Genomic DNA, 13688 nt, shown 5'->3' on the forward strand with positions numbered 1-13688 from the left:
AGAGGAAAAATGCATTGGAAATTGAAAGGCACTTAGAACAACATGATCGAGGAGGAAGAAGTGAGATAGGATTTGGCTGGGCTTTAAGTATTTCAACTTTCTGCCTTGACATGAAGTACAGAAAAATTGCAAAAGCTTAGAAATTCCCACAGGTTGAGGAGAAAAAAAAAGAGAAAAAAAAAAAGTGGTTCTGCCCCTGTCTAGTTATTAACATCTCTGTGTCATGAACCCAAATCAATATCACTTGCCCGTGATGGCAGCCGTTTCTGGCTCATTAACGTTAGCTCCCTCTGAGGGTGGCACCAAATCCCCCTCAAGAGCAGCAACGGAAGGAAAGGACCTTGCTCTAGGTGAATTTAGGGATGGGCTTCGTCTGCCAATGGATGGCGAGTGGTGGTCAACGTGGTAAGCAGACACCTCCATATCAGATAGTTCAGGACTTCTCAGAAAAAATCAATATGAGATGCGTGTCCAGGAGCACTTAAAAAAAAAAATCGTAAGGAAACTATTAATGCCATTTGATTATACTTGAATATAACTTTCTGTTCAGTGTATAAAGTTTTAAAACTCTCCTTAGTGGGGATAGGATCTAAATCTGAAGTGAAGCTGCTGGTATAACAATCTGATAAAATGAAAAATCTAGAGTGTTTTATTTTTCTTGTCTTCAGCAAGGACTTTTCTATAAATTAATGCAGCTACACACCATGAGCCTTGAGCCACTTCAAGGATTTTCTCCACTGAAAAGGCTGTTTTACAGCTCTCCACGTAGAGGAATCAAGCAAAAACTTAAGGTTGCACTCGGTGTTTGCGCATAAAACAGGAATGTGCCAAGGCAGTAACTAGTGAAGGTTTACAGGGGCTCAAGGGGATACTGGACAAGTACCTGGAAAAAAAAGGAATAATAATAAAAAAAATAGGTAAATGTACATCTAAGTCAGAATACTGAGCTGGAGCAAAGATGGGAGAATGCCTGGGGGTTTATCCTACAGCCTGCCTTCCCCCTATGGACACTGTTCCCACTGATTTTCTGCTGTCCACCCCTAGCAAAAGTAATTGTTCCCTCCCCTCACCACCACCCCTCAGGAAAAAATAAATAAATAAATAAATAAATAAATAAATAAAGAGAGAGAGAGAAATAGGGAGGAATAAAGGAAAAAAAGATCAAGAGAAAAGCTAGGTGACCTCAGCAAGCTAAAATGGGAAGAGGGCAAGCACCCTCTGAACACATCTTGCTGGTGCTCTGCCTATAGGTGCAACAGGACAAGCCCAGGGAAAGGGGCTCTCCATGGGCTAGCCTAGATAAAGTTTCCCCCTTGGGATGGGAAGGCTCCCATGCAGACCACTCCTGGATGTTGTTTGCTGGCTGGTGGAAGACATGGTCCCCCCTGCTTTTCTCTTCCTCTCTGTCTGTTCTTCATGTACATCCCAGTGGCCAGAGCAGTGATGGAATTTGCAGCATTGAGTTTCACAGTCTTTCAAAAAGTGTTTTCCACGTGTTTGGAGGAGTCTTTGTTTTTTTATTTTTTAATATTCTTTTTTTATTGCACTTTAAATGAATCTAAGTAACTATAACTGCTTTTCATTTGACAGCTTGTGAGCCTTCAGTGAAATTTGCTGGGCAAGTGGCAAGTTGTGCCCAGGTAATCACAAATCTTTGTTAGACATGAAAAAACATTTCTAGCCCTCTTCCACCTGTGGTTATCAGATGCAAGAAAATTCTCAGACACAGGTAATTTGTAAGGAGTTTTGAGTAACCTGGAATTCCCCTGTGAAACCACACCATGAGACTTCAGCCAGCTGAATCTTCCTTGCGTTGTCCAGGACAGTCACTGCAATTGCATTACTTGTGTCTCTGGTCCCCAGGAGTCTGAGCACAGCAGTATTTATTGGGCACACAAAGGATGGCTGCAATGAAAAATTCCATCCCCGCAGTGCTCCCAGGTCTGCTAGGGAAGGGATTTATTTTAATTGCCTTATAATTTTCCCACATACATCAGAAGTGATCACAAGGTCTTATGGTCAAGCTGGCTGTGGCATCTCTGCTTTCCCAGCTTTTTCTTCAGAATGCATCAAATGTGTCCCCGAAAAAACTTTTGCTGTGATATGACTGCTTTTACATATGACGTTGTCGTGGTCCACTCATTCCACCTCACCCATCCTCAGAGACAGATCATGCCTCATTCTGAGCATTCACCCTCCCAGCAGAATGACTGACAGGAGCACTTGCAATTAGCTGTTTTATAGGACTTGTTCTCAGACTCCTTCTAACCTCTGTCTTGAAATTGCCTCATAACTACCTTGATTGATGTTTTCTGTGTCATTCAGCTGCCTGTGTTTCTTTCAATTTGATGATGTCATATTTTTGGTGAGCTGCCATGCTTCGCGTTACAATGTTCTTTTAGAAAAGAAGCCAGTTAGGCACATCTCAGTCTTCTCAAGTATATGTTTAAATGCCAGCTTTGCAGTATCAATAGCATGTCTTGAAATCTTTTGGATGCTGATAGTAACGACATTTTAAAAAGTTACCTAGTCATTCATGGTTACCTCCTTCCTATGCTTGGACATGTTGGATGTACTAGTCATCTAATTTCCACACGTACACAGTCGTGCAAGACCCTGTTCCAGTTTGACTTTCAATACAGAAGCCACTTACTGTCACTTCCGCAGCCTCTGTCACACCTTTCTGTACACGTCCCAGTATTTTGAGATGGGTAGGCTGCATCTGAGGTGTGAGATGGCTACATCATGTTGAGGTAGCCATATGCCACATTTGTATAACAGTAACAATAAAAGATTACTTACACAGAAAAATTTGGGAGGGTAGAGGAGGGAAGTGTAATTAGTTTACAAATGCTGATAATCTCTAAACCAACTGAATCTCTTCAGTATAGGTATCTGTTTTATTACTGCTGCCTTCCCAAGATCGGGTCACAGACCTTGCATGATCAGAGGGCTTCTGCATGCGACACCACTCCTGGCTGCATTTCTGCTTCCCTGGGTGCTCCCAGCAGACTGTGGGGATTTCTGCCATGCTTCACAGCAGCCTTCACCAATCTATCATTGCATCTGTGCTGCCAAAACATCACCCGCTGTGAAGCAACTTCTTAAGAATCTTGTTTGTGCATCTTTCTGGTTACACTGAAAGTCTTGCCCTCAGCTTTTACCCCAAATGTCATTCTTTGCCATTTCTATCAACCTGATGACATCCCAAATATGGTGAAGTAGCTCCAATGACATTTATTAATATCCACTCTTGGCTCTGGTTAACAACATATTTTGCTGATGTCATGTCAGTTTATATTTCTCCTTTTGCAGGCCTTTGATGCTGAGCTCTTTTTATTGCTTTGTTTGAAGCAAGTGGGTCTCTTGCAAATAACTCGCCTGGTTTCTCAGTGAGTACGATGCTACTCGTCCAGCTCTTGGCTTCTGTGACAATACTATCTCCTTTTCCATTCTCTTTGCAGCTCCCATTGTTAGTTGTTTTGCTCTTGTAACGGAATTGATTTTCTGGGAGTCAGATTCTACAACAGCCAAACTGTTTTATCTATTATCACATGTAACAAGTCTGGAAGACATCCCAGTCCATCAAAAAAACAACATCATGGTAATTTACTAGCCTTCTTGCTGCCTTGATGGAACAGAAGATTTAGTTCCTCCTGCTACAGCTTCAGTTTGCCAATTGTCTACAAGAGAAGCATTTCTTTTGGTTTCAGGGGTTGTTAGGGTCATATATTTTCATAAAAGCAGAGGCTTTGTTTTTCTTGTTCTCTACCTGAAATCTCAGCCTGTCTCTTCCCCTTCAATTACACCTGGTTTCTGGTTTTGTGAACATTCCATCATATGATTTTGATTTGATTTGTTTTGCTGCAATTTCACTTTCTTTCCTTGAAAAAGGCTCAGGGTGCCTTTGTAGCATATCACACTGAGACATGTTCCAGTGTCTGTTTGGCTTTTGGCTTCAAGCTTATTCATGACTTCTGCCCTTCTCTTGCACCTGGTAATCCACCAAGCTTTATAGACATGTTATGGACATTGAGCTCATTGACGAGGAAGAGGTACTACCTTCTTTGCCTCAGTCTTCACTAGTGGTCAGGCTTCCCACATCTCTCAAGTCCCTGAACCTCTAGGCTGGGGCTGGGGGAGCAGAGTTGCTCCCACTCTAACAAAGAGCAAGCACGGGACCTCCTGACACAACTTCACAACTACAGGTCTATGGGCCCTGATGACATGCATCCCAGGGTCCTGAGAGACTTGGTTGATGTAGTCGTCAAGCCCCTCTCCATCACATTTGAAAAATCATGGCAGCCAGGTTGAGTCCTCAGTGACTGGAAAAAGGGAAACATCACTCCAATTTTTAAAAAGGATAGAAAGGAAGACTCAAGAAACTACAGATGGGTGAGCCTCACCTTTGTGCCTGGCAAGATCATGGAATGAATCCTCCTGGAGGCAATGTTCAGAGTAACTGCATCAGTCAACAAGGGAAGACCAACTCATGTCATCTACTTGGACTTCTGTAAGGCCTTTGACACAGTTCCACATGACATCCTAACCTGTAAATTGGAAAGATATGGATTTGAAGGGTAGACCATCCGGTGGATAAGGAATTGGCTCGATGGCCCCACCCAGAGCATGGTGGTCAATGGCTCCCTGTCCAGGTGGAGACTGGTGACGAGTGGTGTCCCTCAGGGATCTATCTTGGGACCAGTGCTTTTCAATATCTTCATCAATGACACAGACAATGGGATTGAGTGCACTGTCATCAAGTTTTCAGATGACACCAAGCTGAGTGGTGAGGTTGATACACCAGAAGGAAGGGATGCCATCCAAAGGGACCTGTACAGACTGGAGAATTGGGCCTACATGAACCTAATGAGGTTCAACAAATCCAGGTGTTAGGTGCTGCACCTGGGCTGGGACTATCCCAGATGTGAACACAGCCTGGGAGAAGAACTCACTGAGAGCAGCCCTGTAGAAAAGGACTTGCAGGTTCTGGTGGACAAAAACTCAACATGAGCCAGCAGTGTGTGCTTGCAGCCCAGAAGGCCAACTGAGTCCTGGGCTGCATCAACAGAGGGGTGGCCAGCAGGTGGAGGGAGGGGATTGTGCCCTGCTGCTCTGCCCTTGTGAGGCCCCACTTGGAGTCCAGGTCTGGGGTCCCCAGTACAAGAAAGATGTGGACCTGTTAGGGTAAGTCCAGAGGAGGGCTACAAAGATGATCAGAGGGCTGGAGCACCTCTCCTACAAAGAAAGGCTGAGAGAGCTGGGGCTGTTCAGCCTGGATAAGAGAAGGCTCCGGGGAGACCTCATTGCAACCTTTCAGTACTTAAGGGGTCTTATAAAAGAAATGGAGAAGGTCTCTTTACTGGGGTAGATAATGATAGGACAAGGGGGAATGGTCTTAAACTAAAAGATAGATTTAGACTAGATATTAGGCAGAAATCCTTCACTGTAAGGAAAGTGAGGCACTGTCACAAGTTGCCCAGAGAAGCTGTGGATGCCCCATCCCCGGAGACGTTCAAGGCCAGGCTGGATGGGGCCTTGGCCAACTTGATCTAGTGCTTGGTGTCCTGCCTAAGGGGGGGGTGGGTGGAGTTAGATCATCTTTAAGATCCCTTCCAACCTGAGCCATTCTATGACACTTTGTTTTCATTTGTGTGTTTTGTGGTTGTTGGTTTCCTTTGCATTTTTGTGCCACACAGAGATAATGTGTGTGCAAAAACCCACCTCTTGGATGCCTGCTTGTTTCTGTAAATTTGTTCCTTCAATTTCTTTGTTTGTATATATTTTTTCATCATGGCATTCAGGGTGTTTTCTCTGTAGTTTGTCCCCTCTGTATATGGGCAGGCTCCCCATATTTATGACACCATATTTTCTGGCAGCAGTCCCTTTGCTTACCCCATCTTTGCTCTGTCTATGTTTGGAAGACTGCCCACTAGATTTGCCCAAAACCATAAATGTTACTGGAGTTACATGGCTGTTTGGTTCACTCTCCTCCCATTGCCTTTCATCCTGGTTATGAATCTAACTAACTGTTTCACCTTTTATGAGCTGCTCTTTGCTCAAGTCTGATTGCTGCATGCTCTGTCATTTGATAAGTCCCTTGTTCTCTCTATCTGTGAGTGGTCAGGCTGAAAAGATAGATGTTTGCTTTATGTCTCTGGGGAGTTGAGTATGCTTTTTGAGTATTTCTAGGATTTTGGATGGAGCCTCCTAGTCTGCCACTGCTCAGTGCTGTTAACGCAGGTGACAGCCTTTACAATCACACTATTATAATAGCTAGTTCTTAGTTTTCCATTGTTTTTTTAAGTCATCTTCTGGCAATTGTCTAGTTGTACCAGTACAATCAAAAGAAAATAATTTTACCAAAAGAATTGGTGAATTCAACCCTTTTCAAGAGCATCTGCTTGGGAACAGGAAATTGGTCACTACCACAAGAACGGCTTTCTTTGTTTGAGGAGGATTGCTTGCAGTGTTGGGAGAACTCTGGAGGGTTTTAGTTGTTGTTGCTGTTTTTCTCAGTCCCTGATTTGTTTACTCTATTGGGAAGTCTTCTGTCATTGTCAGCTGTATTTTCTTGAAAAATGGCTATGCCTGAATAAAGACCACAGTCCCCTTCTCCTCCCTCAACTGAGGGACTAAGTGCCAAATTGCTATAGCTTTATAAAGGGAATGAGTAATGACTGCACCATCTTCTCTTAGGACAAAATCTAAGGGGAAAATTACAGGTCTTATTGCAAACAGTACAAAATGCTCCAACATGCTTATGAACAGGCAGTTTTATGCTATCAATAATTTAACAATGCCTAACATGGAAACTGTTTTGCCTCTTTGCCTGCTGTATTATCCTGTATAATAAGTCTGTACAATCCATATCACAAATGCAGGAGACAACATTACACAAAAGTCTTATCCACAGTGTTCTCCTAGAAGTGCTATGCACCTAAAAATATGCTAAGCATAACAATAAAACAGTATAAAGTGTATCCATCTGATAAAAAAAGGAGCAAGAGGCAGAGCCTTCCATAAGAAGTGCTTCCCACTTTGTGGAAGTCATTCAATTTCCAGGCTAAAAACATATTTTAAAGAAATTCTTTCGCAAATATCTACGACAAATCCTGTTATGGTTAGTGTGATGTAGGCATGTTCATGTAATGCAGGGAATTTCTTATATATTTTATCTGGGTAGCAAAACATTAAGGAGGGGCCTGGATGCCAAGAGTATGCAGTGTCACATTCCTGAGGAGCGGGACATGAATCGGTATTTAGCAGTTTATAATTCCCAGTGCTTAAACCCTGAACTGGTGCCGGGTGCTGTTGCTCCATTGGAGGCAGAAGACTCTGGGATCCAGAGAAATTAGCCAGGCCCTAAGGAATACAACACAGCAGATCCTCTCAAAGGATGAAAACCCAAATGCCATCAATCTGCAATGAGTTCTGCACATAACTGTGAGAGAATACATTTTTGTCACTGAACACCACAGCTTCTCCCAGAAGCCCTAGCCCTTCAGCTAAGCAAGACTGTAATCTGGTGTAATCTTGCTGGTTGGTAGTGAATCACCGCCCTGGGGCAGGCTTCCTACACACCACCTAATGCTGGTGAGCAGATAAACACTTTTGTGGGAGACTGCAGTGCATGGTCGCCTACTCCAGCAGAGAGGTTTCCTGGGTTGGTTAGTGTTTGGTTTAAGTTAATGTTATTTTGATTATTTATGTCACGGCACTGTTGTATCAGCTGCTCAGGAAGGAGAAGGTGGGACAACATCTTCCCACTAGCTCCAGTGTCCTTGTCAGAGCAAGAAGTACATGGTGGAACAAACCTTCCTCTGCCTCCTGAGACTGTCCCCCACATACTGGAGACTCTGGACATTCACCTTCTGCTTAGTAGTGGGAAAAACTGTTGGGGTATTTAGGGCATGCACTTCTATGGGTGTAAAATTTGCTCTCAACAGTCTATAGTCTGGATTACAAATGCCAGAAAAATTATAATAATATCTCTACTACTTTTAGATATTGATTCCTCAATCTACCCTGAAAAGAAAATAACAATTACTATAAAGAATATTGGAGATTACAGCTAAACCTCAGGAGCCTTACAGCTACAGCTGCAGACTGGGAGACTGGCTTATCTTCTGACTCATAACCCAAACAAGCTCCTGAATGTCCATTGTACATGGGAATAGATGAGAATGCTCTGGAGGAACAGAGCCAGGAAGAACAGTACTGAAGGTAGATAAGGTCAGACCAATTCTGGTAATAAAGGCTAATTAGTAAATCAGCAATGGAGTGTTTCAATAATGTAGGCTGCATTGCATCAGAAAAAAGAGAGACAGAGAGTACCACGTGTCTGAGGAGATGGAAAAACCCCAAAGGGATGAAGTCAGCACTACTGAAGATTTACCTTTATTTAACCATTGAAAGACTGAGAATTTGACCCGTCTCAGATACTTACAGTTATATTCACTCAGAACTTTTTCAATGTGGAGACCAAAGAGATTCAGAGAGGACTTTACCTGGAAAGGAAGGAGATGAATTATGTTTGATATTAAAACGACATATCTGGTCTTGAACACAAGATTAGCTAGAAAGTTAACATCCCAGCAAAACCTCTCAGTTCACTTAAAAGAGATTTTCAAGACTAAAGTAAGAAGTCATTTAAGCGCTTGTAAATGTGAGCTGACATGTCCTGTTGCCATGAAGAGAAGAAATATTGTCATTGTCTAAAATAAAAGATAAATTATACAAGTCATACCATGGGTCCATATCAGATGTGGCACCAAACATTATTAAGAGTAACAATATACTACTAGAAGAGGATTTCCAACAACAGTAAAACTAAACAAAGGAATAATTGCCAAGTATGTCTTTTACTTTTGCCTTGTATGTCAACAGGCCTGACTTTGCGCAGTGCAAAGGAGTGGGAGTAAAAACAGCAAAATTTCCTCTGCTTAAGATCACAGTGGCATTTTTATGAAGCCCCCACATGTGAGCCCTCCCTGCGAGGGCTGTGACACAGCTGTTCAGACTTGCAGATACCAAGTAAGAATGAAAGATAGTTTTTAGTTGTCTGGCAAGAGGTGACTCTTCTGCACATATGGAGTTACAGAAACTTAAATGGCGAGGGGCTGTTTTCACCATAAAACCACCTGCTGTGAGCACTTGCAGCACCACAGACGTGGCAGTGGCGCGCAGCACAGTAGTTGGTTCAACTTTCACATCACTGTCACTGGGGTGGTAGCTACAGGTCCTGATTCTAGAGCAGGATCCCAATGGCTGGGTGAGCCTTTGCACCAAGGAATAGCAAAAAGTCTGTCTCTTCTCCTAGGAATTCATAGAATCATAGAATCATTAAGGTTGGAAAAACCATCCCCCTACCACCACCAATGTCACCCACTAAACCATATCCCTAAGCACCACATCCAACCTTTCCTTGAACACCCCCAGAGGACGGGGATGCCACCACCTCTCTGGGCAACCTGTTCCAATGCCCGACTGCTCTTTCTGAGAAGAAATGTCTCCTCATTTCCAATCTGAACCTCCCCTGGCACAACGTGAAGCCATTCCCTCTAGTCCTCTCACTAGTTACCTGTGAGAAGAGGCCGACCCCCAGCTCCCCACACCTTCCTTTCAGGTAGCTGTAGAGAGCAATGAGGTCTCCCCTGAGCCTCCTCTTCTCCAGACTAAACAACCCCAGTGCCCTCAGCCGCTCCCCATAGGACTTGTGTTCCAGGCCCTTCTCCAGCTTTGTAGCCCTTCTCTAGACACGCTCCAGGGCCTCGATGTCCTTCCTGTAGTGAGGGGCCCAAAGCTGAACACAGTACTCGAGGTGCGGCCTCACCAGAGCAGAGTACAGGGGGATGATCACCTCCTGGTCCTGCTGGCTACACTATTCCTGATACAAGCCAGGATGCCCTTGGACTTCTTGGCCACCTGGGCACACTGCCGGCTCATGTTCATATTTCTTTCTTATCAAAAAGGCAGGCTAGAAATCTCTGAAAACTAGGAAGACCAGGCTGAGTGAAGAGTTAATGAAATGATGAGATTACAAAGGGCAGAAAAGCTCCATATGAGTTGAGAGTGACAGGATTTCACGTGGCTTGTTCAAAGTTCTTTATTTGTTGTTGTTGTTGTTTTAATTCCCAGGTAAGATCAATTATTATTTAACAGCTTTCATCAAAAGATTCACAGCATTTATTCAATTCTACTCAAACCACTAAACATTCCTGGGACTTCCTCTTCAGTTCCAGCTAAACCAGGTCAGAATGGCATTTTCAATGTTTATAGTACAGAAAATCTGCAGGCCTTTTTAAAGATACCTCCTGCCTCTCCTCCCCCTTTACTTGTCTATAATGATGCTACAAAACATTACCTCCCTCCCCCCCCCAACCCCAGCCCCCAAATTGTCTCCCTCCCTATGGTCAGTTCAGACCATGATAAATCAAAAAGATGCCATCTACAGCAGCCTTGGTGTGGATTTTTTGTTACAAAATGGAAACTGTCGGGACCCATATTTAATACAGAAACATGAATTTAGAGGGATGATTTTACAGTATTGATCTGATGTTGATCTATATTGAGTTGGCAGGAAGGTTTTTTTGATTAAATTTTTTTTTAAGGGAAATTGATGATTTATTGTCCCATGAACACTGTCTGGAGATTAGTAGGCTAAACTCTTCTTTCAAATAACTAGTGTGGAGAAAAGGTGTCATTCCTGTCTTGCAAGGGGGCAATCCAAGATTTTGATGGAAAAGTCCTTCTTTCAGAGCATCCAGGGATGACTGTATTTGGGTATCAGCTCACCTAATCAGCTACAGGCTTTTGATCACGATGAGTGCTCCAGACTGGACTCTGGGGTGCTCCAGCTCTAAGAATGACTTTTTCTTGGTCCTTTCTGAAGAAATGCTCAGCAGTAGGTGAAAGGAATTGATTTGTTAACCAGTCTCTGTTCCTGCTTTCCATACATCTTTTGTGTTCTGGATGCTTAGAAAATGTGTGTGACAAACAGCTGCAAAGTGGAATGAGTAGGAGGATGTAAATTTTGTGAATTCCAGGAAGACTTAGTCATGAGTTTCTCCCTGGGCAGCACTGTCATTTGGATGTCTAACTGACAAAAACAAATAAAAAGGAAAAAAAAAAAAGAACAAAAAAGCACAGATTTAGAGGATTTTATTGGAAAATCAAATTCAAAATAACTTACCCTCTTAAATAACAAGTTGTGAGTAATAGTTGTGCCTGACAATACGGTTCTGATGCTTACAGAGACATTTAGGATACATATTTAGAGCTTTTAAAGAACCATGAAGGGAGGCTGTGGCCTCTGATCACCTGGTGGGGAATGATTCATGACCACACTCTTCATGATCAGCACCCCTGGAGCAGACTGATGGCAGCAGAACTTAAAACAAACCTCGTCTTGGTCCCAGACCCAGAGCCCTTCATATCCATTCCACATGCCCCTGCAGTCCCAGCTCCTCACCACTGGTGCTGCACCTTGCACAGGATGATAGAGCACATCAGAAAATGGCCCATTACTGCCTGGCAAAGATGATCCCCAGCTTGTTCACACCCCACCTGCACCTGTAGCTTCGGGGCAGATGTTGACAGAAGCCCTTCACTGGGATGACATCAGTCTAAGGGTCTCTTTGATTTCAGGTGGGAGCTGCTAGAACAGTGGAGTCTGGAGGGCATCTGGGATGCCTTTGACCTCTTCAGCCCCAGCCCACCCCTCTGTGCTCCTGCAGCAGTACTAGCTGTGCTTAGTGTACCAACCCAAGACAGATATACTTACAGAGAGAGAGCCCTAACAACAACCCACAAGTATGACGATTTTATCTCAGGAAGGCAGCATTGTGTCATGTACACAGGGGATGTGGAGGAGCACAAGACCCCTGGAATGTTGAAGTGTTGAAAGACTGTTGGGTTGAGAGGTAAAAGCTTGCACAGCCCACATCCTCACTGGCTGTGTGGAGCAGATCCTGGAGTGAAGTCTTCATCAGCCACTTTTGGGTTGCCTCCTGGGAGGAACTATTTGGTCCACAAGAAAAAGATACTCATGCACAAACTACCATGTATGCTAGGTGGGCAATCAAAAAGGCAGGGCTGGAGGGGCCAAGCTGCAGAGTAACTCATGCAGAGGTGCCTTCTTCAGTACCTTCCACACTTTGGAAAATCTAGAGTCTCCAGTCTCTCTCAAGCTAACAATGCTTTAACTGGGGGGGTGGAGGGGGGGGAAGAAAAAAAAAAAAGTTTAGTCATCCCTGCTTTGAACATACTTGTACAAGGAGTAAGATGGAAATACTCCATTTAATAGTGACCCCAACGTGATGTACATATATGGTGTCCCTGTCCTGGAGAGTCAGCAGGAGTGCTATCCCCCTCCCTGTGCCAGTATTCCGCTGGGGATTTCCAGAAGGTCTGAGAGTTTTCCTTTCAGTCTCTGCGATGAGTCCACCAGTGAGTTCCTGGATTCCCCCCTGACTCATCCACATTCCTGCTACCCTCCTGGCTGGACCCTGGGGCTTTCATTAACCCCCTCCACACCTCTGGATGCAGCTAGGGTGTCTCAGCAGCAGGGCTCCTTGGCTAACTCATTGCCCTGGCACTTGTTTTATTTCCCAGAAACCCAGGTCGCTGGCATAGCCTGAGTGTACATACCACTGACCGCAGAGCCTCACTGGGGCCACTTCCCATCCCCTTTTCCTGACTTCCCTAAAATTAAATTCCCCACCTAATTTCTTCTTGTTTCACTAACAGCAGGGAGAGCTGTTCTAGAGACCAGAAACTGCACCTGAAGACTACCTAGCACTACACACAGTCCTTAGCTAAAGCAGGACTCTGCCCTCAATAAACCGCTTTCTGACACTATGCACTTGGCTATATTTGTTATATTGGAGGTTATTATTCAGAGCCATACACTGTAATATGCCAAGCATTACATTTAAAAACAAAGCAAGTACAAAGTATTCAAATGCAAGAACAATAACTTTTGTTAAAAAAGAAAGCCTGGCTGGAACTGTATTTCCAATTAAAGGACTTGTAGTAAAATTCAGCTGCTGGGTAGGAAGTGCAGGTGGCATTTTCTGAGTCATTATTGAGCCAATTTACCAGCGTGATGTGAAGGGGTCATTGCACTGTATCACGTATAAGAGAGATAAAACTGAGATCTTGATCACGTGGTATTCATTAGTTTTGATGTATAAGTGATAGTTATTTTTCTTGGATGAACAGAGTAGATATTTTTTTAATGGCTTTTCCTTTGTTTCTAGGAGAACCTACCTCTCAGCCTAAGTTGTAATTTTGATTTTAAACTTACCAAGGTGAGGTAGTGCATGCAGCACTGTTGTTACCTGCAGCAGGCAACACTTAATGCACAACTTTCACAGCAGGAAGGGCAGGAAGGGGGAAATTCTGTTCTCTGGTGCACCAGAGGAGATACTACATTACTGCAATTACTGCAAAGTGGCAAATGTTATTTTAATGACACCCAGCTTGGTAGTTTCCCAAGGGTGAAATCAATATCTTGATGGTTAAACTGAAGCTACTGTTATATTACTGAGAACATATGTATGACCTCATTGACAATATTCAGAACATTGAGCTGAGAAAGGGAAATCTCCCTGATGAAATGCTACAGACTTCCAAATTCATCTGCAAAACAGAAAAGACATGTTCATTTAGATAATGCTAGAAAA

Source organism: Anser brachyrhynchus (genome assembly GCF_964034855.1).
Source record: "Anser brachyrhynchus genome assembly, chromosome: Z".
NCBI classification, from domain to species: Eukaryota; Metazoa; Chordata; class Aves; order Anseriformes; family Anatidae; genus Anser; species Anser brachyrhynchus.